This window comes from Phyllobates terribilis, unplaced genomic scaffold (genome assembly GCF_046119375.1).
Source record: "Phyllobates terribilis strain yellow unplaced genomic scaffold, ASM4611937v1 Scaffold_499__1_contigs__length_1316695, whole genome shotgun sequence".
Lineage (NCBI taxonomy): Eukaryota > Metazoa > Chordata > Amphibia > Anura > Dendrobatidae > Phyllobates > Phyllobates terribilis.
In genome coordinates this window covers 290,309-314,709 of record NW_027363259.1, presented here as the reverse complement: position 1 = coordinate 314,709, position 24,401 = coordinate 290,309, and the positions used below count along the sequence as shown (strand labels likewise).

The window sequence follows — 24,401 nt, the reverse complement described above, 5'->3', positions numbered from 1 at the left end:
TCTGCATAACTCCACCTCTTTAAACACAGCACCTTCACCCCCTGCTGTTCCCACCCGCCTCAACACCGTTGGAAGGGAGGAGAACCAATTAAGGCGGGGGGTGGGGTGGAACGAGCAGCTGTCTACCCTTAGCAGGAGGGCTCCTGATTACATACCTCTCCTGCTGCTGCTGCTGCTGGCTGTCCAGCAGCAGACTGAAGGTGGCTGCTGCTGTGCACAGGTATATAAAGGCTCAGAGCCTATTATGACACGCGCAGCCAGCGTTCCATTGCCACATTCCATCTACTGCAGGCAGGATACCTGGCTGGCTGAATGTCGCTGAGAAGCTCACAGAGACCGCCATAAGCAACAGTTTAACAGAATGCCACAGACTAATCAACCAAACTTTTTGGGTTGGGTTCTCTTTTACAGTCTGCAGGCATTAAATGAAAGAAGTCAGTGTTCCAGCAGAAGGAGACAACGTTTCAGAAAAGGCATTGTAGCAAACCAAAAAAGAAATTTTAAGCGCAGCAGAGTAACCAGCGCACATACCTGTTAGCTCAGGTGAGTTTAAAAGGCTGCTGTTGATAACAAGGGCATTTGCTAAATAGATGGTGTGTGTGCAACAATATACTGAAAGGTCAATTATATTGTGCAGCTTATCTCACCACCTGTAGTTATTTAGGTGAAAGCTCCAAAATGCTTGCCTAATATGTCTGTTTATCCAAAAGGAATTAAAAAGGGAGAGCTAGAAAGATAGCATTGCATCACATTACATGGCAATGCAATGCACAGTTGCTGAAGTTGAACCAAAATGAGCTTGTAATCTGGCTTCTGCAACTTTGAACATGAAAAATCCAATGAGGAGAAGAAAAGCAGAGCCAAAGAGTCCATCCCAAAATCCGACAAACAAGCAAAATGAACAAAAAACATTGAATTCAATTCTTTCTGATTTTAGAAACTGCATTAAAGAAGGGGTGCACCGGTCCTGGAGATACTGCAATACCAGGTCAATGCGTGGAGTGGACAGAGCAAGCTCTTTTTCCATCTCCCTGTTCTAAAAATCCATTTAATATATGGTCCCCAGATAGGGGACGTATCAGATATTAAACTGATAAGAACAGATACTACACTTGATCTTAGCCAAAAGGCCGAGAAGCGATAACCAGAATTGGTTTCAAACTACGGAGCCACCCAAGGATCCTAAAAAGTCCATTTGTGGAGATGAGCTCCTGGACTCCCGTTAAGAAGACATGTTGTCAACCTCTAGATCCCTTACATGCCTGCACTTTTCGGCTTGCTGCTGCTGCAATCCACGCGTTTTAGATCTGCATAACTCCACCTCTTTAAACACAGCACCTTCACCCCCTGCTGTTCCCACCCGCCTCAACACCGTTGGAAGGGAGGAGAACCAATTAAGGCGGGGGGTGGGGTGGAACGAGCAGCTGTCTACCCTTAGCAGGAGGGCTCCTGATTACATACCTCTCCTGCTGCTGCTGCTGCTGGCTGTCCAGCAGCAGACTGAAGGTGGCTGCTGCTGTGCACAGGTATATAAAGGCTCAGAGCCTATTATGACACGCGCAGCCAGCGTTCCATTGCCACATTCCATCTACTGCAGGCAGGATACCTGGCTGGCTGAATGTCGCTGAGAAGCTCACAGAGACCGCCATAAGCAACAGTTTAACAGAATGCCACAGACTAATCAACCAAACTTTTTGGGTTGGGTTCTCTTTTATAGTCTGCAGGCATTAAATGAAAGAAGTCAGTGTTCCAGCAGAAGGAGACAACGTTTCAGAAAAGGCATTGTAGCAAACCAAAAAAGAAATTTTAAGCGCAGCAGAGTAACCAGCGCACATACCTGTTAGCTCAGGTGAGTTTAAAAGGCTGCTGTTGATAACAAGGGCATTTGCTAAATAGATGGTGTGTGTGCAACAATATACTGAAAGGTCAATTATATTGTGCAGCTTATCTCACCACCTGTAGTTATTTAGGTGAAAGCTCCAAAATGCTTGCCTAATATGTCTGTTTATCCAAAAGGAAGTAAAAAGGGAGAGCTAGAAAGATAGCATTGCATCACATTACATGGCAATGCAATGCACAGTTGCTGAAGTTGAACCAAAATGAGCTTGTAATCTGGCTTCTGCAACTTTGAACATGAAAAATCCAATGAGGAGAAGAAAAGCAGAGCCAAAGAGTCCATCCCAAAATCCGACAAACAAGCAAAATGAACAAAAAACATTGAATTCAATTCTTTCTGATTTTAGAAACTGCATTAAAGAAGGGGTGCACCGGTCCTGGAGATACTGCAATACCAGGTCAATGCGTGGAGTGGACAGAGCAAGCTCTTTTTCCATCTCCCTGTTCTAAAAATCCATTTAATATATGGTCCCCAGATAGGGGACGTATCAGATATTAAACTGATAAGAACAGATACTACACTTGATCTTAGCCAAAAGGCCGAGAAGCGATAACCAGAATTGGTTTCAAACTACGGAGCCACCCAAGGATCCTAAAAAGTCCATTTGTGGAGATGAGCTCCTGGACTCCCGTTAAGAAGACATGTTGTCAACCTCTAGATCCCTTACATGCCTGCACTTTTCGGCTTGCTGCTGCTGCAATCCACGCGTTTTAGATCTGCATAACTCCACCTCTTTAAACACAGCACCTTCACCCCCTGCTGTTCCCACCCGCCTCAACACCGTTGGAAGGGAGGAGAACCAATTAAGGCGGGGGGTGGGGTGGAACGAGCAGCTGTCTACCCTTAGCAGGAGGGCTCCTGATTACATACCTCTCCTGCTGCTGCTGCTGCTGGCTGTCCAGCAGCAGACTGAAGGTGGCTGCTGCTGTGCACAGGTATATAAAGGCTCAGAGCCTATTATGACACGCGCAGCCAGCGTTCCATTGCCACATTCCATCTACTGCAGGCAGGATACCTGGCTGGCTGAATGTCGCTGAGAAGCTCACAGAGACCGCCATAAGCAACAGTTTAACAGAATGCCACAGACTAATCAACCAAACTTTTTGGGTTGGGTTCTCTTTTATAGTCTGCAGGCATTAAATGAAAGAAGTCAGTGTTCCAGCAGAAGGAGACAACGTTTCAGAAAAGGCATTGTAGCAAACCAAAAAAGAAATTTTAAGCGCAGCAGAGTAACCAGCGCACATACCTGTTAGCTCAGGTGAGTTTAAAAGGCTGCTGTTGATAACAAGGGCATTTGCTAAATAGATGGTGTGTGTGCAACAATATACTGAAAGGTCAATTATATTGTGCAGCTTATCTCACCACCTGTAGTTATTTAGGTGAAAGCTCCAAAATGCTTGCCTAATATGTCTGTTTATCCAAAAGGAAGTAAAAAGGGAGAGCTAGAAAGATAGCATTGCATCACATTACTGTCGCACTGTCACAGAATACTGGAGGTAGGGGGCCTAAGCTGACCCTAAACTGGGGCCCTGACTAATCCCTCAACCTGGAGGTACTGTTAAAGGTACAGAGGTCCAGGCCGCCAGCGTAACCCCTACCTCCTGAGGATCCCTGCACTTCAGTAATCTAGTCCTGAGAAGGACCCCGATCACAACAATTGGGAACCAGAAATAATATGCCCACACACAGTATTTAGACGAACGAGACAGTACAAGGGAAAAACCAAAACCACCTTGCATACAACTTCTACACAACTACAACAGAGGGAACACCAACGGGAAAGGAGATAAATGATAAAGCGAGGAAAGGGATAAAACACTTCCAAATACACTTATCTCAGCAACTCCAAACACCACGATCCGCTCTGTAAGTCTGAATGAAAAGCTTTCACCGACACCTCCCAAACAGACCTGCAGGAATATGAAGGAGTCTCACTACAGAAGTATTGATTGCAGCTGGGCGAGGCTGGACCTCAGCTAGCCCAGAGAGAGAGAGAATTAACTCCTTCACTGCCGAAAAAACACAAAGCACCAACAAGTCAGCTGCGAGAAGTCAGGCTGTGTACTCGTGACGATCTTCGTGGCAACACACCCGTGACAGTACCCCCCCTTCTACGAGGGGCCTCCGGACCCTCAGGGCCAGGTTTATTCGGGTGAGTCGTGTGGAAGGCCCGAACTAATCGGTCTGCGTTAATATCCGACGCAGGAACCCACATCCTCTCCTCAGGACCATACCCCTTCCAATGAACCAAGTACTGAAGGGACCGGCGATTAAAGCGTGAATCAATGACCCTCGATACCTGGAACTCCAAGTTACCATTGACAACCACAGGAGGGGGAGGTAAAGGTGACGGTACCACCGGCGCCACATACCTCTTAAGCAATGATCTGTGAAACACGTTGTGAATTTTAAACGTAGGGGGGAGGTCAAGACGGAATGCCACCGGATTAATAACAGAACTGATTCTGTACGGCCCGATGAACCTGGGACCCAGTTTCCAGGAGGGAACCTTAAGTTTAATATTCCTGGTAGACAACCATACCTGATCGTTCACACTTAGGTCCGGACCAGACACTCTCCTCCTATCAGCCATACGTTTGTATCGGTTCCCCATAGTATTCAGATTCTTCAGCACCCCTCTCCATACTGAAGCGAGAGATGAGGAAAATCGTTCCTCCTCCGGAACCCCCGAAGAGCCCCCCCTACTGAAAGTACAAAACTGGGGGTGAAAACCATATGCCCCAAAAAACGGGGACTTACCAGTGGACTCGCTCCGCCTATTATTGAGAGCAAACTCTGCCAGAGGTAGGAAAGAAGCCCAGTCCTCCTGGTTCTCTGACACAAAACACCGAAGATATGTCTCCAAGCTCTGGTTCATACGTTCCGTCTGACCATTGGTCTGAGGATGAAAAGCCGACGAGAATGACAAATGCATCCCCCGCCGTGCACAAAACGCCTTCCAGAACTTGGACACAAACTGAGACCCCCGATCAGACACCACCTCGGAGGGTACCCCGTGAAGCCTCACAATCTCCCCAATGAACACCTGCGCAAGAGTTTTAGCATTAGGGAGAGCCGGAAGAGCGATAAAATGTGCCATCTTGCTGAACCTGTCCACTACAACGAGTATGACCGTTTTACCCGAAGACGGAGGGAGGTCCGTAATAAAGTCCATAGACAGATGAGTCCAAGGACGCTCCGGGATCTTCAAAGGTAAAAGGGCCCCAGACGGACGGGTATGTGAGGTCTTAGAGCGCGCACAAACCCCACAGGACGCGACAAAAGTTACCACCTCTTTATGTAAGTTAGGCCACCAAAACCGACGCGAGAGGAGATCCACAGTTGCTTTACTCCCCGGGTGTCCTGCAAAAACTGAGTTATGGTGTGCCTCGATCACCTTTTGTCGCAACTGATCTGGAACGAACAGTCTCCCCGGAGGTCCAACAGGGGCGTCCCCCTGAGCCTCCAATATCTCCTCCTCCAGCTCAGAGCATACTGCCGAAACCACCACCCCCTCCTGAAGAATAGGAATCGGGTCGTCCGTATTCCCGGCCCCAGGGAAACTACGAGATAAGGCATCCGCCTTTACATTTTTAGACCCAGGACGATATGTAACGACGAAATTAAACCTGGTAAAAAACAATGACCACCTAGCTTGTCTGGGATTCAGACGTTTAGCGGACTCCAGATATAGCAGGTTCTTGTGATCGGTGATGACGGTGACCGGATGAACTGCCCCCTCCAAAAAATGGCGCCACTCCTCAAAAGCTAACTTAATGGCCAAGAGTTCCCTATTGCCGACATCGTAATTCCTCTCAGCGGACGACAATTTTTTAGAGAAAAAGGCGCACGGATGCCACTTACCAGGGGACGAACCCTGTGACAATACTGCTCCCACCCCTACCTCGGAAGCGTCTACCTCTACAAAGAATGGCTGAGACGCATCAGGTTGAATGAGTATGGGTGCCGAGGCAAAACATTTTTTCAAGGAGGAGAATGCTTGACAAGCCTTGTCAGACCACCTAGAAAAATCCGTCCCCTTTTTAGTCATGTCTGTGAGAGGCTTAACCATGGACGAGAAATTACGAATGAACTTCCGGTAATAGTTAGCAAACCCCAGGAAACGTTGTAGTGCCTTAAGATTCTCCGGCCGATCCAACTCAAGAACTGCCCGCACTTTCCCAGGGTCCATACGAAAACCGGACGCTGAAACCAGGAAGCCTAAAAACTGGAGTTCCTGTACGGCGAACACACACTTTTCCCACTTGGCATACAGTTTATTATCCCGCAAGATCTGTAACGCCTGTCTAACGTGCTCCTGATGAGACACCAGATCCGGCGAGTAAATTAAGATATCATCCAGATATATGACAACAAACTGTCCCACCAGGTGGCGAAAAATATCATTAACAAAGTGTTGAAACACCGCCGGGGCATTAGTCAGACCGAATGGCATGACAAGGTTCTCATAATGCCCCTCCGGAGTGTTAAAAGCCGTCTTCCACTCATCCCCCTCCTTCATCCTAATCAGATTGTACGCCCCCCTGAGATCCAACTTAGAGAACCATTTGGCGCCCACGATCTGATTAAAGAGATCGGGAATAAGTGGGAGCGGATACGGATCTCGGACCGTAATCCGATTAAGTTCACGGAAATCCAGGCAAGGGCGTAGGCCTCCATCTTTCTTCATAACAAAGAAGAACCCCGCGGCCACCGGTGAAGATGAAGGTCTAATATGCCCCTTAGCCAGACTTTCAGAAATATAATCCTTCATGGCCTGCCTCTCAGGACCAGAAAGGTTATACAACCTAGCTTTAGGTAACTTGGCCTCAGGGAGCAGTTTTACAGAACAGTCATACTCGCGATGAGGAGGTAGTTCCTGACACCCATTCTCCGAGAATACATCCTCAAAGTCCGCCAGAAATGGAGGTAAGACCCAAGGAGTAACCGCACCGATGACCGTGTTCATGCAGTTTTTATTACAGAATTTACTCCATTGGCTTATCTCTCTGGTTTGCCAATTAATAACCGGGTTATGCTTAGCTAACCAAGGAAGGCCCAACACTATAGGAGTGGGAAGACCCTCCAACACGTAGCAAGACAACAGTTCTTTATGTATTGCCCCCACTTGAAGTTTTACGCCATGCACAGCTTGCAAAAAACTTCCCTGACCGAGAGGCCTGGCATCGATCGAGAATATGGGGATGGGTTTAGCCAACTCACTCAATCGCATACCTTGAACCCGGGCAAACCGAGCATCAACCAGATTAGCCCCGGCCCCACTATCCAGAAGAACAGATATCCTCTCAGTTCTCGCACCCACCACCACCTCCGCCGGTACGAGAAACTGAGACGAACCTAGGGACGAAATACCTACTCCCAGATTGCCGTTCACCACACAACCTGGGATCAACAGTTTTTTCGACGACTCTTTACTCTGCAAGGGACGGGATGGACACCCCCCAATAAAATGTCCCTTTTTCCCGCAGAGGAAACACCTTCCTGTCTTATGGCGCTCCACCGGTCCCCTTCCCCGAAATGATGTCCCTCCTAATTGCATAGGCTCCTCCGCACTGACCAGGGGAACCACCATATGAGGGGACCTTGTAGGAGGTGGAGACATTACAGGGGGTAGAGTTATCCCGCACCTCTCCCGAAGCCGTCTGTCAACGCGAATGGCAAGGGCCATAGCGGCTTCCAGTGACGCGGGAGAGTCATACTGTGCCAACACATCCTGTAATTTGTCGGATAAACCATGACAAAACTGGCTCCTAAGTGCCGGGTCATTCCACTGGGTGTCCGTGGCCCACCTACGGAACTCCGAACAGAATTCCTCCGCCGGACGATCTCCCTGCTGAATCCTACGTAACTTAGACTCAGCAAGGGAGATCCGATCTGGGTCATCATATACGAGTCCCAGAGCAGCGAAAAACCTATCCACTGACTGGAGAACCGGGGAGCTTGGGGGAAGAGAGAACGCCCAAGATTGTGGGTCCCCTTGTAGGAGCGAGATGACAATTCCCACCCTTTGTTCTTCGCTGCCCGATAACCGAGGCCGCAGCCGAAAGTACAATTTGCATGCCTCCCGGAAAACAAAAAACTTGTCCCGCCCCCCAGTGAACCTGTCAGGGAGAGCTACTTTAGGTTCTGGTCCGGCTTGCTCCAGAGGATGCAAAACCTTGGACCTAACGTCCGCCAGCCCCATGGACAAACTCTGCAACTGCCGAGCTAGACCGGCTACTGGATCCATGGAAGCTGGAGAAAAACTAAGTTGGTCGGTGAAAATGTCGCACTGTCACAGAATACTGGAGGTAGGGGGCCTAAGCTGACCCTAAACTGGGGCCCTGACTAATCCCTCAACCTGGAGGTACTGTTAAAGGTACAGAGGTCCAGGCCGCCAGCGTAACCCCTACCTCCTGAGGATCCCTGCACTTCAGTAATCTAGTCCTGAGAAGGACCCCGATCACAACAATTGGGAACCAGAAATAATATGCCCACACACAGTATTTAGACGAACGAGACAGTACAAGGGAAAAACCAAAACCACCTTGCATACAACTTCTACACAACTACAACAGAGGGAACACCAACGGGAAAGGAGATAAATGATAAAGCGAGGAAAGGGAAAAAACACTTCCAAATACACTTATCTCAGCAACTCCAAACACCACGATCCGCTCTGTAAGTCTGAATGAAAAGCTTTCACCGACACCTCCCAAACAGACCTGCAGGAATATGAAGGAGTCTCACTACAGAAGTATTGATTGCAGCTGGGCGAGGCTGGACCTCAGCTAGCCCAGAGAGAGAGAGAATTAACTCCTTCACTGCCGAAAAAACACAAAGCACCAACAAGTCAGCTGCGAGAAGTCAGGCTGTGTACTCGTGACGATCTTCGTGGCAACACACCCGTGACAATTACATGGCAATGCAATGCACAGTTGCTGAAGTTGAACCAAAATGAGCTTGTAATCTGGCTTCTGCAACTTTGAACATGAAAAATCCAATGAGGAGAAGAAAAGCAGAGCCAAAGAGTCCATCCCAAAATCCGACAAACAAGCAAAATGAACAAAAAACATTGAATTCAATTCTTTCTGATTTTAGAAACTGCATTAAAGAAGGGGTGCACCGGTCCTGGAGATACTGCAATACCAGGTCAATGCGTGGAGTGGACAGAGCAAGCTCTTTTTCCATCTCCCTGTTCTAAAAATCCATTTAATATATGGTCCCCAGATAGGGGACGTATCAGATATTAAACTGATAAGAACAGATACTACACTTGATCTTAGCCAAAAGGCCGAGAAGCGATAACCAGAATTGGTTTCAAACTACGGAGCCACCCAAGGATCCTAAAAAGTCCATTTGTGGAGATGAGCTCCTGGACTCCCGTTAAGAAGACATGTTGTCAACCTCTAGATCCCTTACATGCCTGCACTTTTCGGCTTGCTGCTGCTGCTGCAATCCACGCGTTTTAGATCTGCATAACTCCACCTCTTTAAACACAGCACCTTCACCCCCTGCTGTTCCCACCCGCCTCAACACCATTGGAAGGGAGGAGAACCAATTAAGGCGGGGGGTGGGGTGGAACGAGCAGCTGTCTACCCTTAGCAGGAGGGCTCCTGATTACATACCTCTCCTGCTGCTGCTGCTGCTGGCTGTCCAGCAGCAGACTGAAGGTGGCTGCTGCTGTGCACAGGTATATAAAGGCTCAGAGCCTATTATGACACGCGCAGCCAGCGTTCCATTGCCACATTCCATCTACTGCAGGCAGGATACCTGGCTGGCTGAATGTCGCTGAGAAGCTCACAGAGACCGCCATAAGCAACAGTTTAACAGAATGCCACAGACTAATCAACCAAACTTTTTGGGTTGGGTTCTCTTTTATAGTCTGCAGGCATTAAATGAAAGAAGTCAGTGTTCCAGCAGAAGGAGACAACGTTTCAGAAAAGGCATTGTAGCAAACCAAAAAAGAAATTTTAAGCGCAGCAGAGTAACCAGCGCACATACCTGTTAGCTCAGGTGAGTTTAAAAGGCTGCTGTTGATAACAAGGGCATTTGCTAAATAGATGGTGTGTGTGCAACAATATACTGAAAGGTCAATTATATTGTGCAGCTTATCTCACCACCTGTAGTTATTTAGGTGAAAGCTCCAAAATGCTTGCCTAATATGTCTGTTTATCCAAAAGGAAGTAAAAAGGGAGAGCTAGAAAGATAGCATTGCATCACATTACATGGCAATGCAATGCACAGTTGCTGAAGTTGAACCAAAATGAGCTTGTAATCTGGCTTCTGCAACTTTGAACATGAAAAATCCAATGAGGAGAAGAAAAGCAGAGCCAAAGAGTCCATCCCAAAATCCGACAAACAAGCAAAATGAACAAAAAACATTGAATTCAATTCTTTCTGATTTTAGAAACTGCATTAAAGAAGGGGTGCACCGGTCCTGGAGATACTGCAATACCAGGTCAATGCGTGGAGTGGACAGAGCAAGCTCTTTTTCCATCTCCCTGTTCTAAAAATCCATTTAATATATGGTCCCCAGATAGGGGACGTATCAGATATTAAACTGATAAGAACAGATATTACACTTGATCTTAGCCAAAAGGCCGAGAAGCGATAACCAGAATTGGTTTCAAACTACGGAGCCACCCAAGGATCCTAAAAAGTCCATTTGTGGAGATGAGCTCCTGGACTCCCGTTAAGAAGACATGTTGTCAACCTCTAGATCCCTTACATGCCTGCACTTTTCGGCTTGCTGCTGCTGCAATCCACGCGTTTTAGATCTGCATAACTCCACCTCTTTAAACACAGCACCTTCACCCCCTGCTGTTCCCACCCGCCTCAACACCGTTGGAAGGGAGGAGAACCAATTAAGGCGGGGGGTGGGGTGGAACGAGCAGCTGTCTACCCTTAGCAGGAGGGCTCCTGATTACATACCTCTCCTGCTGCTGCTGCTGCTGGCTGTCCAGCAGCAGACTGAAGGTGGCTGCTGCTGTGCACAGGTATATAAAGGCTCAGAGCCTATTATGACACGCGCAGCCAGCGTTCCATTGCCACATTCCATCTACTGCAGGCAGGATACCTGGCTGGCTGAATGTCGCTGAGAAGCTCACAGAGACCGCCATAAGCAACAGTTTAACAGAATGCCACAGACTAATCAACCAAACTTTTTGGGTTGGGTTCTCTTTTATAGTCTGCAGGCATTAAATGAAAGAAGTCAGTGTTCCAGCAGAAGGAGACAACGTTTCAGAAAAGGCATTGTAGCAAACCAAAAAAGAAATTTTAAGCGCAGCAGAGTAACCAGCGCACATACCTGTTAGCTCAGGTGAGTTTAAAAGGCTGCTGTTGATAACAAGGGCATTTGCTAAATAGATGGTGTGTGTGCAACAATATACTGAAAGGTCAATTATATTGTGCAGCTTATCTCACCACCTGTAGTTATTTAGGTGAAAGCTCCAAAATGCTTGCCTAATATGTCTGTTTATCCAAAAGGAAGTAAAAAGGGAGAGCTAGAAAGATAGCATTGCATCACATTACATGGCAATGCAATGCACAGTTGCTGAAGTTGAACCAAAATGAGCTTGTAATCTGGCTTCTGCAACTTTGAACATGAAAAATCCAATGAGGAGAAGAAAAGCAGAGCCAAAGAGTCCATCCCAAAATCCGACAAACAAGCAAAATGAACAAAAAACATTGAATTCAATTCTTTCTGATTTTAGAAACTGCATTAAAGAAGGGGTGCACCGGTCCTGGAGATACTGCAATACCAGGTCAATGCGTGGAGTGGACAGAGCAAGCTCTTTTTCCATCTCCCTGTTCTAAAAATCCATTTAATATATGGTCCCCAGATAGGGGACGTATCAGATATTAAACTGATAAGAACAGATACTACACTTGATCTTAGCCAAAAGGCCGAGAAGCGATAACCAGAATTGGTTTCAAACTGCGGAGCCACCCAAGGATCCTAAAAAGTCCATTTGTGGAGATGAGCTCCTGGACTCCCGTTAAGAAGACATGTTGTCAACCTCTAGATCCCTTACATGCCTGCACTTTTCGGCTTGCTGCTGCTGCAATCCACGCGTTTTAGATCTGCATAACTCCACCTCTTTAAACACAGCACCTTCACCCCCTGCTGTTCCCACCCGCCTCAACACCGTTGGAAGGGAGGAGAACCAATTAAGGCGGGGGGTGGGGTGGAACGAGCAGCTGTCTACCCTTAGCAGGAGGGCTCCTGATTACATACCTCTCCTGCTGCTGCTGCTGCTGGCTGTCCAGCAGCAGACTGAAGGTGGCTGCTGCTGTGCACAGGTATATAAAGGCTCAGAGCCTATTATGACACGCGCAGCCAGCGTTCCATTGCCACATTCCATCTACTGCAGGCAGGATACCTGGCTGGCTGAATGTCGCTGAGAAGCTCACAGAGACCGCCATAAGCAACAGTTTAACAGAATGCCACAGACTAATCAACCAAACTTTTTGGGTTGGGTTCTCTTTTATAGTCTGCAGGCATTAAATGAAAGAAGTCAGTGTTCCAGCAGAAGGAGACAACGTTTCAGAAAAGGCATTGTAGCAAACCAAAAAAGAAATTTTAAGCGCAGCAGAGTAACCAGCGCAAATACCTGTTAGCTCAGGTGAGTTTAAAAGGCTGCTGTTGATAACAAGGGCATTTGCTAAATAGATGGTGTGTGTGCAACAATATACTGAAAGGTCAATTATATTGTGCAGCTTATCTCACCACCTGTAGTTATTTAGGTGAAAGCTCCAAAATGCTTGCCTAATATGTCTGTTTATCCAAAAGGAAGTAAAAAGGGAGAGCTAGAAAGATAGCATTGCATCACATTACATGGCAATGCAATGCACAGTTGCTGAAGTTGAACCAAAATGAGCTTGTAATCTGGCTTCTGCAACTTTGAACATGAAAAATCCAATGAGGAGAAGAAAAGCAGAGCCAAAGAGTCCATCCCAAAATCCGACAAACAAGCAAAATGAACAAAAAACATTGAATTCAATTCTTTCTGATTTTAGAAACTGCATTAAAGAAGGGGTGCACCGGTCCTGGAGATACTGCAATATCAGGTCAATGCGTGGAGTGGACAGAGCAAGCTCTTTTTCCATCTCCCTGTTCTAAAAATCCATTTAATATATGGTCCCCAGATAGGGGACGTATCAGATATTAAACTGATAAGAACAGATACTACACTTGATCTTAGCCAAAAGGCCGAGAAGCGATAACCAGAATTGGTTTCAAACTACGGAGCCACCCAAGGATCCTAAAAAGTCCATTTGTGGAGATGAGCTCCTGGACTCCCGTTAAGAAGACATGTTGTCAACCTCTAGATCCCTTACATGCCTGCACTTTTCGGCTTGCTGCTGCTGCAATCCACGCGTTTTAGATCTGCATAACTCCACCTCTTTAAACACAGCACCTTCACCCCCTGCTGTTCCCACCCGCCTCAACACCGTTGGAAGGGAGGAGAACCAATTAAGGCGGGGGGTGGGGTGGAACGAGCAGCTGTCTACCCTTAGCAGGAGGGCTCCTGATTACATACCTCTCCTGCTGCTGCTGCTGCTGGCTGTCCAGCAGCAGACTGAAGGTGGCTGCTGCTGTGCACAGGTATATAAAGGCTCAGAGCCTATTATGACACGCGCAGCCAGCGTTCCATTGCCACATTCCATCTACTGCAGGCAGGATACCTGGCTGGCTGAATGTCGCTGAGAAGCTCACAGAGACCGCCATAACCAACAGTTTAACAGAATGCCACAGACTAATCAACCAAACTTTTTGGGTTGGGTTCTCTTTTATAGTCTGCAGGCATTAAATGAAAGAAGTCAGTGTTCCAGCAGAAGGAGACAACGTTTCAGAAAAGGCATTGTAGCAAACCAAAAAAGAAATTTTAAGCGCAGCAGAGTAACCAGCGCACATACCTGTTAGCTCAGGTGAGTTTAAAAGGCTGCTGTTGATAACAAGGGCATTTGCTAAATAGATGGTGTGTGTGCAACAATATACTGAAAGGTCAATTATATTGTGCAGCTTATCTCACCACCTGTAGTTATTTAGGTGAAAGCTCCAAAATGCTTGCCTAATATGTCTGTTTATCCAAAAGGAAGTAAAAAGGGAGAGCTAGAAAGATAGCATTGCATCACATTACATGGCAATGCAATGCACAGTTGCTGAAGTTGAACCAAAATGAGCTTGTAATCTGGCTTCTGCAACTTTGAACATGAAAAATCCAATGAGGAGAAGAAAAGCAGAGCCAAAGAGTCCATCCCAAAATCCGACAAACAAGCAAAATGAACAAAAAACATTGAATTCAATTCTTTCTGATTTTAGAAACTGCATTAAAGAAGGGGTGCACCGGTCCTGGAGATACTGCAATACCAGGTCAATGCGTGGAGTGGACAGAGCAAGCTCTTTTTCCATCTCCCTGTTCTAAAAATCCATTTAATATATGGTCCCCAGATAGGGGACGTATCAGATATTAAACTGATAAGAACAGATACTACACTTGATCTTAGCCAAAAGGCCGAGAAGCGATAACCAGAATTGGTTTCAAACTACGGAGCCACCCAAGGATCCTAAAAAGTCCATTTGTGGAGATGAGCTCCTGGACTCCCGTTAAGAAGACATGTTGTCAACCTCTAGATCCCTTACATGCCTGCACTTTTCGGCTTGCTGCTGCTGCAATCCACGCGTTTTAGATCTGCATAACTCCACCTCTTTAAACACAGCACCTTCACCCCCTGCTGTTCCCACCCGCCTCAACACCGTTGGAAGGGAGGAGAACCAATTAAGGCGGGGGGTGGGGTGGAACGAGCAGCTGTCTACCCTTAGCAGGAGGGCTCCTGATTACATACCTCTCCTGCTGCTGCTGCTGCTGGCTGTCCAGCAGCAGACTGAAGGTGGCTGCTGCTGTGCACAGGTATATAAAGGCTCAGAGCCTATTATGACACGCGCAGCCAGCGTTCCATTGCCACATTCCATCTACTGCAGGCAGGATACCTGGCTGGCTGAATGTCGCTGAGAAGCTCACAGAGACCGCCATAAGCAACAGTTTAACAGAATGCCACAGACTAATCAACCAAACTTTTTGGGTTGGGTTCTCTTTTATAGTCTGCAGGCATTAAATGAAAGAAGTCAGTGTTCCAGCAGAAGGAGACAACGTTTCAGAAAAGGCATTGTAGCAAACCAAAAAAGAAATTTTAAGCGCAGCAGAGTAACCAGCGCAAATACCTGTTAGCTCAGGTGAGTTTAAAAGGCTGCTGTTGATAACAAGGGCATTTGCTAAATAGATGGTGTGTGTGCAACAATATACTGAAAGGTCAATTATATTGTGCAGCTTATCTCACCACCTGTAGTTATTTAGGTGAAAGCTCCAAAATGCTTGCCTAATATGTCTGTTTATCCAAAAGGAAGTAAAAAGGGAGAGCTAGAAAGATAGCATTGCATCACATTACATGGCAATGCAATGCACAGTTGCTGAAGTTGAACCAAAATGAGCTTGTAATCTGGCTTCTGCAACTTTGAACATGAAAAATCCAATGAGGAGAAGAAAAGCAGAGCCAAAGAGTCCATCCCAAAATCCGACAAACAAGCAAAATGAACAAAAAACATTGAATTCAATTCTTTCTGATTTTAGAAACTGCATTAAAGAAGGGGTGCACCGGTCCTGGAGATACTGCAATACCAGGTCAATGCGTGGAGTGGACAGAGCAAGCTCTTTTTCCATCTCCCTGTTCTAAAAATCCATTTAATATATGGTCCCCAGATAGGGGACGTATCAGATATTAAACTGATAAGAACAGATACTACACTTGATCTTAGCCAAAAGGCCGAGAAGCGATAACCAGAATTGGTTTCAAACTACGGAGCCACCCAAGGATCCTAAAAAGTCCATTTGTGGAGATGAGCTCCTGGACTCCCGTTAAGAAGACATGTTGTCAACCTCTAGATCCCTTACATGCCTGCACTTTTCGGCTTGCTGCTGCTGCAATCCACGCGTTTTAGATCTGCATAACTCCACCTCTTTAAACACAGCACCTTCACCCCCTGCTGTTCCCACCCGCCTCAACACCGTTGGAAGGGAGGAGAACCAATTAAGGCGGGGGGTGGGGTGGAACGAGCAGCTGTCTACCCTTAGCAGGAGGGCTCCTGATTACATACCTCTCCTGCTGCTGCTGCTGCTGGCTGTCCAGCAGCAGACTGAAGGTGGCTGCTGCTGTGCACAGGTATATAAAGGCTCAGAGCCTATTATGACACGCGCAGCCAGCGTTCCATTGCCACATTCCATCTACTGCAGGCAGGATACCTGGCTGGCTGAATGTCGCTGAGAAGCTCACAGAGACCGCCATAAGCAACAGTTTAACAGAATGCCACAGACTAATCAACCAAACTTTTTGGGTTGGGTTCTCTTTTATAGTCTGCAGGCATTAAATGAAAGAAGTCAGTGTTCCAGCAGAAGGAGACAACGTTTCAGAAAAGGCATTGTAGCAAACCAAAAAAGAAATTTTAAGCGCAGCAGAGTAACCAGCGCAAATACCTGTTAGCTCAGGTGAGTTTAAAAGGCTGCTGTTGATAACAAGGGCATTTGCTAAATAGATGGTGTGTGTGCAACAATATACTGAAAGGTCAATTATATTGTGCAGCTTATCTCACCACCTGTAGTTATTTAGGTGAAAGCTCCAAAATGCTTGCCTAATATGTCTGTTTATCCAAAAGGAAGTAAAAAGGGAGAGCTAGAAAGATAGCATTGCATCACATTACATGGCAATGCAATGCACAGTTGCTGAAGTTGAACCAAAATGAGCTTGTAATCTGGCTTCTGCAACTTTGAACATGAAAAATCCAATGAGGAGAAGAAAAGCAGAGCCAAAGAGTCCATCCCAAAATCCGACAAACAAGCAAAATGAACAAAAAACATTGAATTCAATTCTTTCTGATTTTAGAAACTGCATTAAAGAAGGGGTGCACCGGTCCTGGAGATACTGCAATATCAGGTCAATGCGTGGAGTGGACAGAGCAAGCTCTTTTTCCATCTCCCTGTTCTAAAAATCCATTTAATATATGGTCCCCAGATAGGGGACGTATCAGATATTAAACTGATAAGAACAGATACTACACTTGATCTTAGCCAAAAGGCCGAGAAGCGATAACCAGAATTGGTTTCAAACTACGGAGCCACCCAAGGATCCTAAAAAGTCCATTTGTGGAGATGAGCTCCTGGACTCCCGTTAAGAAGACATGTTGTCAACCTCTAGATCCCTTACATGCCTGCACTTTTCGGCTTGCTGCTGCTGCAATCCACGCGTTTTAGATCTGCATAACTCCACCTCTTTAAACACAGCACCTTCACCCCCTGCTGTTCCCACCCGCCTCAACACCGTTGGAAGGGAGGAGAACCAATTAAGGCGGGGGGTGGGGTGGAACGAGCAGCTGTCTACCCTTAGCAGGAGGGCTCCTGATTACATACCTCTCCTGCTGCTGCTGCTGCTGGCTGTCCAGCAGCAGACTGAAGGTGGCTGCTGCTGTGCACAGGTATATAAAGGCTCAGAGCCTATTATGACACGCGCAGCCAGCGTTCCATTGCCACATTCCATCTACTGCAGGCAGGATACCTGGCTGGCTGAATGTCGCTGAGAAGCTCACAGAGACCGCCATAACCAACAGTTTAACAGAATGCCACAGACTAATCAACCAAACTTTTTGGGTTGGGTTCTCTTTTATAGTCTGCAGGCATTAAATGAAAGAAGTCAGTGTTCCAGCAGAAGGAGACAACGTTTCAGAAAAGGCATTGTAGCAAACCAAAAAAGAAATTTTAAGCGCAGCAGAGTAACCAGCGCACATACCTGTTAGCTCAGGTGAGTTTAAAAGGCTGCTGTTGATAACAAGGGCATTTGCTAAATAGATGGTGTGTGTGCAACAATATACTGAAAGGTCAATTATATTGTGCAGCTTATCTCTCCACCTGTAGTTATTTAGGTGAAAGCTCCAAAATGCTTGCCTAATATGTCTGTTTATCCAAAAGGAAGTAAAAAGGGAGAGCTAGAAAGATAGCATTGCATCACATTACATGGCAATGCAATGCACAGTTGCTGAAGTTGAACCAAAATGAGCTTGTAATCTGGCTTCTGCAACTTTGAACATGAAAAATCCAATGAGGAGAAGAAAAGCAGAGCCAAAGAGTCCATCCCAAAATCCGACAAACAAGCAAAATGAACAAAAAACATTGAATTCAATTCTTTCTGATTTTAGAAACTGCATTAAAGAAGGGGTGCACCGGTCCTGGAGATACTGCAATACCAGGTCAATGCGTGGAGTGGACAGAGCAAGCTCTTTTTCCATCTCCCTGTTCTAGAAATCCATTTAATATTTGGTCCCCAGATAGGGGACGTATCAGATATTAAACTGATAAGAACAGATACTACACTTGATCTTAACCAAAAGGCCGAGAAGCGATAACCAGAATTGGTTTCAAACTACGGAGCCACCCAAGGATCCTAAAAAGTCCATTTGTGGAGATGAGCTCCTGGACTCCCGTTAAGAAGACATGTTGTCAACCTCTAGATCCCTTACATGCCTGCACTTTTCGGCTTGCTGCTGCTGCAATCCACGCGTTTTAGATCTGCATAACTCCACCTCTTTAAACACAGCACCTTCACCCCCTGCTGTTCCCACCCGCCTCAACACCGTTGGAAGGGAGGAGAACCAATTAAGGCGGGGGGTGGGGTGGAACGAGCAGCTGTCTACCCTTAGCAGGAGGGCTCCTGATTACATACCTCTCCTGCTGCTGCTGCTGCTGGCTGTCCAGCAGCAGACTGAAGGTGGCTGCTGCTGTGCACAGGTATATAAAGGCTCAGAGCCTATTATGACACGCGCAGCCAGCGTTCCATTGCCACATTCCATTTACTGCAGGCAGGATACCTGGCTGGCTGAATGTCGCTGAGAAGCTCACAGAGACCACCATAAGCAACAGTTTAACAGAATGCCACAGACTAATCAACCAAACTTTTTGGGTTGGGTTCTCTTTTATAGTCTGCAGGCATTAAATGAAAGAAGTCAGTGTTCCAGCAGAAGGAAACAACGTTTCAGAAAAGGCATTGTAGCAAACCAAAAAAGAAATTTTAAGCGCAGCAGAGTAACCAGCGCACATACCTGTTAGCTCAGGTGAGTTTAAAAGGCTGCTGTTGATAACAAGGGCATTTGCTAAATAGATGGTGTGTGTGCAACAATATACTGAAAGGTCAATTATATTGTGCAGCTTATCTCACCACCTGTAGTTATTTAGGTGAAAGCTCCAAAATGCTTGCCTAATATGTCTGTTTATCCAAAAGGAAGTAAAAAGGGAGAGCTAGAAAGATAGCATTGCATCACATTACATGGCAATGCAATGCACAGTTGCTGAAGTTGAACCAAAATGAGCTTGTAATCTGGCTTCTGCAACTTTGAACATGAAAAATCCAATGAGGAGAAGAAAAGCAGAGCCAAAGAGTCCATCCCAAAATCCGACAAACAAGCAAAATGAACAAAAAACATTGAATTCAATTCTTTCTGATTTTAGAAACTGCATTAAAGAAGGGGTGCACCGGTCCTGGAGATACTGCAATACCAGGTCAATGCGTGGAGTGGACAGAGCAAGCTCTTTTTCCATCTCCCTGTTCTAAAAATCCATTTAATATATGGTCCCCAGATAGGGGACGTATCAGATATTAAACTGATAAGAACAGATACTACACTTGATCTTAGCCAAAAGGCCGAGAAGCGATAACCAGAATTGGTTTCAAACTACGGAGCCACCCAAGGATCCTAAAAAGTCCATTTGTGGAGATGAGCTCCTGGACTCCCGTTAAGAAGACATGTTGTCAACCTCTAGATCCCTTACATGCCTGCACTTTTCGGCTTGCTGCTGCTGCAATCCACGCGTTTTAGATCTGCATAACTCCACCTCTTTAAACACAGCACCTTCACCCCCTGCTGTTCCCACCCGCCTCAACACCGTTGGAAGGGAGGAGAACCAATTAAGGCGGGGGGTGTGGTGGAACGAGCAGCTGTCTACCCTTAGCAGGAGGGCTCCTGATTACATACCTCTCCTGCTGCTGCTGCTGCTGGCTGTCCAGCAGCAGACTGAAGGTTGCTGCTGCTGTGCACAGGTATATAAAGGCTCAGAGCCTATTATGACACGCGCAGCCAGCGTTCCATTGCCACATTCCATCTACTGCAGGCAGGATACCTGGCTGGCTGAATGTCGCTGAGAAGCTCACAGAGACCGCCATAAGCAACAGTTTAACAGAATGCCACAGACTAATCAACCAAACTTTTTGGGTTGGGTTCTCTTTTATAGTCTGCAGGCATTAAATGAAAGAAATCAGTGTTCCAGCAGAAGGAGACAACGTTTCAGAAAAGGCATTGTAGCAAACCAAAAAAGAAATTTTAAGCGCAGCAGAGTAACCAGCGCACATACCTGTTAGCTCAGGTGAGTTTAAAAGGCTGCTGTTGATAACAAGGGCATTTGCTAAATAGATGGTGTGTGTGCAACAATATACTGAAAGGTCAATTATATTGTGCAGCTTATCTCACCACCTGTAGTTATTTAGGTGAAAGCTCCAAAATGCTTGCCTAATATGTCTGTTTATCCAAAAGGAAGTAAAAAGGGAGAGCTAGAAAGATAGCATTGCATCACATTACATGGCAATGCAATGCACAGTTGCTGAAGTTGAACCAAAATGAGCTTGTAATCTGGCTTCTGCAACTTTGAACATGAAAAATCCAATGAGGAGAAGAAAAGCAGAGCCAAAGAGTCCATCCCAAAATCCGACAAACAAGCAAAATGAACAAAAAGCATTGAATTCAATTCTTTCTGATTTTAGAAACTGCATTAAAGAAGGGGTGCACCGGTCCTGGAGATACTGCAATACCAGGTCAATGCGTGGAGTGGACAGAGCAAGCTCTTTTTCCATCTCCCTGTTCTAAAAATCCATTTAATATATGGTCCCCAGATAGGGGACGTATCAGATATTAAACTGATAAGAACAGATTTTTTGATTGAATATATCTTTTATTAGCACAAAAAATAAGTTAACAGACAGTGTACAGTGCCGCAGCCCAGTACACACAGAATTCTACATCATATTTACATAGCATGAGGATACGACGCACTAACTAGACACATCACACCCCTATGCTACACAAAACACTCAATCTGAAAGAAAAAGCATGTCAATCAATACAGTACGACGAACCGTGATAAGGGATGGGGATTGGGAAAAAGGGGATGGGGAGGGGAAAATCACAGGCCCGAAGCTTTATTGAAAGACAAGACACATAAGGGGAGAGGGGGAGGAGGGGTTTAGTCCTCGTCCTCGTCCTCCGGACCGTCCATGATGGAATAGTCTCTGAGCAGGCTGTGGATCAGCCTGCGGCAGTCCTGGATGGACATCCTCTCCCTCCTCAAGATGAGCCGGTTCCTGGCGACCCAAACGGCATCCTTGAAGCAGTTCATAAGGCGCCAAGCCTCCTGGATGGCTCCGACGGTATGAACCCCAGGGAAGAGTCCGTAAAGCACAGAATGGTGCGATAGGCTCGCCCTGGGGACAGAGTTCCTCAGGTCGTCCTCAAGTGCAGTCAATAGGCGCTGTGCAAATCCGCAGACCCAAAAAGTGTGCAAAGATGTTTCCTCCACGAAGGGGCACCTTGGGCAGTACCGGGTCTTGCACAGGTTCCGGGCATGCATTAATGACCGGACGGGCAGTCCGCCCTGAATCGCCATCCACGACAAGTCCTTGTGCCCGTTGGTCAGCCTGTCAGACGACACATTTGTCCACACAGTCTCCAGCGTGTCCTGGTGAAGTCCTGTGATGTTCTCCACGTCATCCTTGGCTCTGATTAGCTTGTGGATAGTTTTGGGCTTCCACAAGTCGGGCTTGAGTCCCTCCAGTTGATGCTCCCCCACAAATCGAACGACGTCTCCGTAGAACCATGGCATCGTCCAGTTGTAGGGGAAGGAGCTGTCCCACTTGTCCCAGCCGAGTCGCCTCCAAAGAGGAAGCAGGAAGAAGCGAGACATGGACCTGCCCGCGGAGCCATTCTTGACTTGCAAAGTCCGGCGGACACAATCACACACAAAAGAGGATCGCAGGAGGGTGGGGATATCTGGAACGCCCTTCCCACCCTTGCGAGGCTCCTTGTACATGACGGCCCGCCTGACTCTGTCCATCTTGGATCCCCAGACAAAGTGAAACACTGTCCTGGTAATGGCCCTGCACACAGTGACGTGTGGGGGCCAGGCCTGCGCCGTGTACTGCAAGACGGGCAGGACCTCATTACGCAGGACGAGTGCCTTACCCTCACAAGTGAGGTGTCTGAGGCTCCAGAGTCCGATCCGTTGCTTCACCTTGGCCAAGCGTTCTTGCCAGGACTTGAGGGCCGCTCCTTCCTTCCCGAACCAGACTCCCAGCACCTTGAGGAAATCCGGTTGAATGTTGAAGGGGAAGGGGGCGGAGGAGGCCGGCTGCCAATCCCCGAAGAGCATGGCTTCCGACATCCTGCAGTTGACTTTGGCCCCTGAAGCCCGGCCGAACCTCTCACACGTCTGGACGAGGGCATCGACTGAACCACGATCAGCGCAGAAGACGGTGACGTCGTCCATGTAGAGCGAGCACTTGACCTCGTGTCGTCCCGGACCCGGTGCGGTGATCCCTCTGATCTCTCCATTCTGCCGGATAGCCTCTGCGAAGAGTTCTATAACACAAACAAAAAGAAGAGGTGATAGAGGGCAGCCTTGTCTGACCCCAGAGAGGACAGGGAAGGGGTCAGTCTTCCAGCCGTTCACCAACACCGAGCTGTGGATATCAAAATACATCAGACGGACATACGAACAAAACATGTTACCCAAACCTAACCGGTGCAGAGCTTGGCCCATGAACTCGTGGGAAACCCGGTCGAAGGCCTTCTCCTGATCCAAGGAGACCAGGGCCGCGTGTGCGCGGCGGACCTTGATGTACTCGACCGTGTCCCACACGAGAGCGAGGCTGTCTGCGATGCGACGTCCAGGGATGCCGCAGGTCTGGTCCGGGTGGATGATCCGTCCGATGACCGTCTTAAGTCGTGTCGCCATCGTCTTGGCCAGGATCTTGTAGTCCACGTTGAGCAGAGTGATGGGACGCCAATTCCTCAGGTCGCACCTCTCTCCCTTCCGCTTGTACAGGATCGTGACCATTCCTTCCCTCAAAGATGGAGGCATTCTACCCTCCACCACCATCTCCTCATACAGGTCCAACAGGTCCGGACAGATGAGGTCTCCCAGCGCTACATAGAGCTCCGCTGGAAGACCATCACTGCCCGGGGTCCTGCCGGTCCTAAAGGATTTAGCGGCAGAGAGCAATTCGCCCACCATCAGAGGTTTGTCCAAGGCTGCCGTGCCTGCAGGATCAAGATGGTTAGTGATACCTGACAGGAACTTATCAGCAGCGTCGGGGTCGGTAGTCTTGTGGGAGTAGAGTTCGCTGTAGAAGTCGCTGACGACCCTCATCACGTCCTCCTTCCCACGTCGCATGTTTCCGCTCTCGTCTCGCAGCTCGTTCAGGGGCGTGTGACCGGCATGAAGTTTCCTGAAAAAGAATGAGTTACATTTCTCACCCTTCTCCAGATTCTCCACTTTGGAACGGAAGATGATTCGCTTGGACTCCTCCTCAAAGTGCCTTTTCAGGCTCTTCTTGGTCTCCTCCAGCTCCTCCCTCACGTCCCAGCCGCAGTGAAGAAGGTCCTGCAGCGACCGCAGCTCGCGCTGCAGCCCTCTGAAGTCCCTCCTCTTCTCACACGCCTGTTGTCGACCCTTGGCCTGAAAGAAACAGCGGAACTCAAGTTTAACATATTCCCACCAATCAGAGACTGTTTGGAAGCTACCCTTGTAGGACTGCCACATTGCGTAGGCTGCTCTCAGCTCCTCCACGACTTCATCCTGAGCCAGCAGAGCACAATTCAGCTTCCAGGAGCCGGGGCCGGACGGAAAACCGTCGCCGAGGACACCTTGTAAGTGAATGGCTCTGTGGTCGGAGAAGAAGCAGGAGACCATCGAGTGCCTACTCTGCCTGACTGCCCGAGAGGTGAACACAAAGTCAATCCTGGAGCGGAGTGAGCCATCGGGTCGGCTCCACGAATAGTTCGTGGAGCCTCTCCCCATGGAGCCCACCACGTCCTGAAGAGAGGCCTCGGTTACCATCTCGATGAGCAGCTTGGACGTGATGTCCAACTTGGCAGATGTGCCAGAACTACGACCGTCCTCCTCGATGGGGCAGTTGAAATCCCCGGCCATCACTAAGGTCCTGGTGGTGGCAAGCTGAAGCCGCAGGGTCTGGAAAAGCTCCAAACGCTCATTCTTCAGTGGGGACGCATACACGTTGATGAACCTGACAGGTTCTCCCGCCCAGTTGCCATCTACAACAAGAGCCCTGCCGCAGATGAGCTCCTGGACGGACTCAAGCGTGAATGCGCCCCCCCTGATCAGAATTGCGACCC

The 24,401-nt window shown here is 47.7% G+C and overlaps 12 non-coding genes across 12 annotated transcripts; all 12 read right to left on the bottom strand.

Annotated features, from left to right (window-relative positions):
* Nucleotides 1–951: 951 nt before the first annotated feature.
* On the bottom strand, nt 952–1,142 carry LOC141230526 (U2 spliceosomal RNA). The gene has a single exon (XR_012296986.1). It is a non-coding gene; the product is annotated as a U2 spliceosomal RNA (small nuclear RNA).
* A 1,115-nt stretch (nt 1,143–2,257) lies between these two features.
* Nucleotides 2,258–2,448, bottom strand: LOC141230525 (U2 spliceosomal RNA). The gene has a single exon (XR_012296985.1). It is a non-coding gene; the product is annotated as a U2 spliceosomal RNA (small nuclear RNA).
* Nucleotides 2,449–9,012: 6,564 nt separating this feature from the next.
* On the bottom strand, nt 9,013–9,203 carry LOC141230524 (U2 spliceosomal RNA). Its single transcript, XR_012296984.1, has one exon. It is a non-coding gene; the product is annotated as a U2 spliceosomal RNA (small nuclear RNA).
* A 1,118-nt stretch (nt 9,204–10,321) lies between these two features.
* LOC141230175 (U2 spliceosomal RNA) lies at nt 10,322–10,512 on the bottom strand. The gene has a single exon (XR_012296731.1). It is a non-coding gene; the product is annotated as a U2 spliceosomal RNA (small nuclear RNA).
* A 1,115-nt stretch (nt 10,513–11,627) lies between these two features.
* On the bottom strand, nt 11,628–11,818 carry LOC141230523 (U2 spliceosomal RNA). The gene has a single exon (XR_012296983.1). It is a non-coding gene; the product is annotated as a U2 spliceosomal RNA (small nuclear RNA).
* Nucleotides 11,819–12,933: 1,115 nt separating this feature from the next.
* Nucleotides 12,934–13,124, bottom strand: LOC141230210 (U2 spliceosomal RNA). Its single transcript, XR_012296764.1, has one exon. It is a non-coding gene; the product is annotated as a U2 spliceosomal RNA (small nuclear RNA).
* Nucleotides 13,125–14,239: 1,115 nt separating this feature from the next.
* LOC141230522 (U2 spliceosomal RNA) lies at nt 14,240–14,430 on the bottom strand. The gene has a single exon (XR_012296982.1). It is a non-coding gene; the product is annotated as a U2 spliceosomal RNA (small nuclear RNA).
* Nucleotides 14,431–15,545: 1,115 nt separating this feature from the next.
* LOC141230520 (U2 spliceosomal RNA) lies at nt 15,546–15,736 on the bottom strand. Its single transcript, XR_012296980.1, has one exon. It is a non-coding gene; the product is annotated as a U2 spliceosomal RNA (small nuclear RNA).
* Nucleotides 15,737–16,851: 1,115 nt separating this feature from the next.
* LOC141230209 (U2 spliceosomal RNA) lies at nt 16,852–17,042 on the bottom strand. The gene has a single exon (XR_012296763.1). It is a non-coding gene; the product is annotated as a U2 spliceosomal RNA (small nuclear RNA).
* Nucleotides 17,043–18,157: 1,115 nt separating this feature from the next.
* Nucleotides 18,158–18,348, bottom strand: LOC141230244 (U2 spliceosomal RNA). Its single transcript, XR_012296797.1, has one exon. It is a non-coding gene; the product is annotated as a U2 spliceosomal RNA (small nuclear RNA).
* A 1,115-nt stretch (nt 18,349–19,463) lies between these two features.
* LOC141230519 (U2 spliceosomal RNA) lies at nt 19,464–19,654 on the bottom strand. Its single transcript, XR_012296979.1, has one exon. It is a non-coding gene; the product is annotated as a U2 spliceosomal RNA (small nuclear RNA).
* Nucleotides 19,655–20,769: 1,115 nt separating this feature from the next.
* On the bottom strand, nt 20,770–20,962 carry LOC141230303 (U2 spliceosomal RNA). The gene has a single exon (XR_012296853.1). It is a non-coding gene; the product is annotated as a U2 spliceosomal RNA (small nuclear RNA).
* Nucleotides 20,963–24,401: the final 3,439 nt, after the last annotated feature.